This window comes from Carassius carassius, chromosome 36, assembly GCF_963082965.1.
Source record: "Carassius carassius chromosome 36, fCarCar2.1, whole genome shotgun sequence".
In the NCBI taxonomy this organism is placed as follows: Eukaryota; Metazoa; Chordata; class Actinopteri; order Cypriniformes; family Cyprinidae; genus Carassius; species Carassius carassius.
Window position 1 is genome coordinate 13,177,439 of NC_081790.1, and position 6,000 is coordinate 13,183,438.

The following is a 6,000-nucleotide window of genomic DNA, read 5'->3' on the forward strand; positions in this document are numbered from 1 at the left end:
TCAGATGAAGATTTATTGAGGATAGTTTCTGTCAAACAAATGAACTGTATTGTAATGCCAGCTGTAAAAAGCCACTGCTAAGCAGCAGACAGGTGTTCGAAAGGAACAAGATGCTGCAACAGCGGTCACTATGGGAACATCTTTGGTGTGACGAAAGTCTGAAGCCCTTATAGCATCAAGCCAATTCATTGGCCAATAGCGCTATAGCAACCTACCGACCCCCCAGCCCAAACCCCATACCTCCCCATACATACAACATGTATGCTATATCAGTGAGCTGCGTGCTATTTCATCAGATTCTATATAATGATGGAAGGGCTATCTTTTATAGAGATGTTCCCTTTCATAGGTTCACTTCAATGCTGCGACAGTGGTCGCTATGGGGACGCTATACCATAATGCCTTAACGTACCTGAAGATAGCTGGAAGACCAAGAAAAGTGTCTGCTCAAGCGCATAAGACCCATGAGCCAACCTTACATCCAAACTGTATAACTTGAACTGTATGACTTGTTGGGAGAGGACCATCTGGCAAAACCATAGATATTTTCCAACAAAGACCCTTTAAAGAGAATCTGAGAAGGAACTATTGTACACCTCATAAGCTAAGAGATGGCCTCCACTATCCAATGAGGCATTCTGTTTAGTGATGGCAGCTCTTTTGTTTTAATCACCAAACTTAAAAACAACTTGTCAAATCCACACTTCAAGCTTCAGGCATCAGCAGGGGAGAATGCCTCCAACCACTTTCTGAAAGCTAAACTAAATCTAAATCTAAAAACCTAGGAAAGTTCTCAGGCTTAGGTCACAGTAAGACTTTAACCAGCCCCAGGGCTAAATCCATTTAAGAAGGGCTGATAAAAAGAGCCTGCAGATCCCCAATTCTCTTAAGATAGGATAGGGCCACCAAAAGAACCGTATTAGGGGTCAAAGTTATCTGACACAGCCTTAAATGGCTCAAATGGACGGCCTGCCAGAGTGGCAGTCGCCACCCCTTTAGAAAAACTACTCTGAAAAAATTCAGTATTGACCTACAGGGCAATGGACTAAGTCCAGATAGTGTTGCCTACACCAGGAGATAAAAAACACTTCCCTTTAAGGGTATGCAAACATCTCATGGAGAAAGCCCTAGAATTAAGAATAGTGTCTGTAATTTCTGCTGAGAAACCGGAACACATCAATGTTCTCCACTCAGGGGCCACACCCATAATCTGCATGGGGGTGTCAATTAGGGATGCACCAGTTGACACCGTTTTTTTTCGTCTGATTTTTCTGGAAGTGTGCCCGCGTGCACAGAATTGTAATCATTAGCAAACATGTCTTTTGTATGGAAGCATTTTGAAATCTGTGTACAGAAAGTTGCAAACTGCAATGTCTGCAAAGGACAAGTTAATCATGGAGGAACAACAGCAAAGACATTCGGCACAACTAACTTGATCAGACATTTAAAGGTTCATCACCCGAAAGAACACGATGAGTATCAAAAGTCTGTTGATAATGCAAAACAGGCAAGACCTTCATCCCTCACTCAACCATCTGTGAAATCCGTCATTCTACAAAAGCAGAGTTACAGCCGAGATAGTCCAAAAGCGCAAGCCATTACAAAGAAAGTAATGGAATTTATTGTATTAGATGACCAGCCGTTTTCTGTAGTAGAAGACCAAGATGTCCGCCGTCTTATGGCGCACATGGATCCGCGATACACACTGCCTAGCAGACGACACTTTTCGGATGTGTGTCTACCCAAAATCTATAATGTGTTGTCAGCTCATGTTCACAGTCTACTTAATGCTGAGGTCAGATACATTAGTTTTATCACCGATATATGGAGCGCTGATGTGAGCCCAATATCCATGCTGAGTGTGACGGCCCAGTATATTGATGCCGATTTCGAACTACAGAAAGTTCTCTTACATGCACAAGAATTCTCTGGTTCACATACAACATCTGCGATTTAACATTCTGGAATAATTTATGTATATAAACGTTGTGTGTTTATTTTGTAATTAAAGTTCATTTTTTATTGTCCGCCGGTTCCCGCCTCCTTCTTCCCGAGATTATGAAGTTACACTGGTGGCAAAACCCAGGAGAAGGAGGGACACGCTGCTGAAGATCCCTTGCCGCTGGTGTGAACCTGTGGTGCCATCGAGAGGGTGTAGCAGTCTGGCGCCGTGGATTTCGAGGCACAATGTGGAGAGGCGGCTGCCATCCATGAGGGAACGGAGGAGTCAGCGGTGTTCGCCAGGGGGCCGGAGCCTGCTGCCATCCCTGAAGGAATCAGGAGGAGCAGGGAACGGGGGACTCCTGCTTGCTGCCCAAAACCGGAGGAGTCGTCGCTGTCCACCGGGCGGTGGAGGATTGTCTCCTGGGTACCCCCCGGCCTGCGAGGGGTGATGGGGGTACGTAACGAGTGGGGCGGGGCCGAGAGCTGTGGAAAAGGAGCTCGACCCACCGGCCTCAAGTCCCACGGAGGAGATCGAAAGGATACAAAAGAGGAGTGAAGACGGTCAAGGACGAGGCCTGGGTTTTATTTTGTGTTTGGTTTTTATTTGTGTGCGACAGTGGTCCACGAGGGGCTGTTGTGCTGTTGTTTGTTTATTTTGTAATTAAAGTTCATTTTGATTGTCCGCCGGTTCCCGTCTCCTTCTTCCCGAGATTATGAAGTTTGTAGACCGTTACATGGGGTAAGAACTGTTTAAGTGCCAGAACACTGCCAGTGTCTAAAAAATGGCTTTTGGGACTGAGCCAGCGACATTAAGGTGACTCAAACCTCAGACACCCTGGAGCCACAATGGTGCAAGAGAAGTGTCCATTCACCATTCAGGCCAGTTCAAAGGAAAAATACAGTATTGCCAAGCTTTATTCCAAAAGCAAGCCTGAGGAACTTGCCTGTGTCTCTTGATGATCTGGCTGCAGAAGTACACATCCTTAGATATATGGTCACAAAACAATCTCCAGTGAGACAGGATGAACCTCTGCGTTAGCATCATGAACTTGCTACTCATGCACAAGTTTAGGTAACGCAAATCAAAATCAACACATTAGAAGTGACAGCGTTACTTCCAAAACAGGTAGTTTTGGAAAAGCTGGATAGTGTAACCATACAACAGCCTTATTCTCCTTAATGAGTAACTAAAACACCCAAATTGTGGGAAAAACCTCTGAAACATAAAGTTGATCATAAAATCAGGCAAGCCAGCGCCAACCAACATCTACTGCAGGACTCCTACAGTCTGCACCTAAGACCAGTATACAAAACAAAAGTTGGAAGCATAAGCACCAATCAGTTTAACATACCTGCATTAGTGCAGCGCAGAAGTAGAGAGAAGTAGGCGCGAGTAGGGAGAAAGATAGGAAAAACACGTCTGCTCACTCTACCACCTGATGTTTTTTCACTCTGCCACTATGCTGTAGTTTCAATAAGAAGGCACGCTTTAAGAAACTCTTAATACATGAGCTCATCCCTGTATTTGTTTCAGCTTGATGCAGCAGCAGCGGAGCTGAAATAAATTATATTTAGTAATTAGTCGGGCAAACTAATGCTTGGTAGCATGAAGTGCTAAAACCATCATGCACAACAAACATCTGCTGCAGGACTCGTAAGAGTCCACACCTAAAAGCAGTACACAAACAAGAGTTGGAAGCATAAGCGCCAACTCAAATGAACGTGTCTGCATTAGTGCAGTGTCTCAAACATTAGAGAGAGATAGGAAAAAGTTTCTGCTCACCATGTAATAGCCTGCTAAGAATACTCTTATTCGTGCGCTCATACACAACACATCTTCATCGTACGATTCACAACTGAAAGAATCACACTATGAGCTTCCGAAGTATTCCATAAATCATCATTGACGAAGACAACCGGGTCCACATAGTGCTCCTCGTACGTTTGAACTTTAAAAGAAAATAGCTGAGAACATGAAAGATCGTTCTACGGGCAATGGAAAATCCACTTCCTGAAGGAAATCTGCTGAAATAGTGTGCAGCACTCTGATATAGCATAAAGCCTGTGTTAAGCCTCTGTATATACCAGTAGCGTAGCCAGAAAAGAGATTCTGGGTGTATATGAAAATCTGGGTGTGCCACATTAATTGTCAGATTACTGTGCAAAATGATGGGATAGTAATTTTGTTGCACTGCTTCCATCCAACCATGGTAATTTGCAGTTTGTGCCAAAATGTAGTTAATTGTTAAATGTAATAATTGTCTTCCAAATACTATAATTTTGAACTTCTGGTACGATACTTGGACATTTCCAATCTGGCAACACTGTCTGTTGATGTTGGGCCCGGGGAGGGAGAAACATCCTCATCAGGAGTAACGTTAAGGCCTTGTGTCCGGCTGTCCATCAAGCCAAGGTTTTTTGCAAAAAAAAAAAAATTAAGAAAGGAGCTCTGCGACATATTGCTAGCTAGCAATGTGCAATCAAAAATTATTTGTTTATATCATAGACTGCTGGGGTCACAGTCAGCTACTGTTTGCTGATTGGTTGGCAGTCCAAATGTCGGCAGATATATTTTAACAAAAATAATTTAAAATGTAAATTACATTTTAACATTTTTAGCATTATTGCACCATATATTGCTCAGCACACACTGAAGTCCTACCTTTCCTCACAGTAAATTTCGCCCCCTCCTCTCTCCGTATAGCCCAATTTCAACGCTTTTTAAAAAATTTCGCCAGTGGGAAAACTATGAAATGATAAATAATGTTGTTTTTTTATTTGAATTAGAACACAAAGGCACACTACACCTCTTACTTTTGGTCTTCGCCATTTTTCGGCAAGCGAATGAACGCTAGCACTTTCAACGGAAAATAGCTTACCCTACTTCCGGTTTGCCTATGTCACGGTGTGAAATAGGCCTATTGCACCATATATTGGAATGAATTCTTAAATTCAAACCATGTTTTTTTTTTTGCCCTAAATACATAATATCTTCATGGTATTAAGCAGTAGACTACTTTATATTAATAGCTACAATCTTCCTTAAACACAGATATACATTATTTTATTGAAGGCTTTTAAAAAAAAAAAATTTCCCTCCTCTTTACTTTATGCTTTGAAATGTTTACTACTTGAAAACAGAAACTTAAATGTAACTTTTACTTTTTTTCTGAACTTAAATATGAATACTTAAGTACCGGGTGGGCAATTTTTTTTCTTGTGGTTGCTTGCACTTTTTAAGGGAAAGTGTGTTGAACAAGTGGTTCATTCAGTTATTTAGCTTGATTTATTTTCTCTTCATATTGTTCGTTTTTTATGTCATTGTCATTGGCATCTTTTAACGCCAGAGGCCTCAGGGATAGTGTCAAAAGGAAAGCTCTTTTTTTGTTTGCTAAAAAACACAAGTAGGAGGAGACCTTAATGTATCATTAAATAATTATTTGGATAGATATCCACCAAAGGGGACTGATTGTCTTAGCCCGGCATTGTTAGGTTTAATAAATAAGTTTGAATTGGTGGACATTTGGAGAGAAAGATACCCTTACAATGTGGAGTTTACCTGGGCCAACAAAAGTGGGTCTAGTCAATCTCGAATTGATTATTGGCTCATATCAAAATGTATGTCCAATTTTGATTTAAATGTTGGCATTCAATATACCCCTTTGACTGACCATAAAACTATCTTTATTAATACCACTTTGATGGCAGATTATGCACCAGGTAATAGAAAATCCTCTTTGTGGAAACTAAACAGTTCACTCTTAGAATTACCAGATGTAATTGATAAAGTTAAAGAATTAATTGCTCAATATTGGAAAGCAGCCAAAATTCTAAATTATTTTTGTACTAATTGGGAGCTTCTAAAATTTGAAATTGGAGTTCACTTAAGAAACGTTGGAGCAGTCTTAGCTAAAAAGAGAAGAGTTCTTGAGGACAGCCTGATCATGAAATTATCTCAAACCCATAATTTTAGTTGTCTATCTTTGGAGGAGAAATCTGAACTTGCAGCTTTGCAAACTAAATTAGATGATTTATCTTTATCAAAGGCTAGGGGTG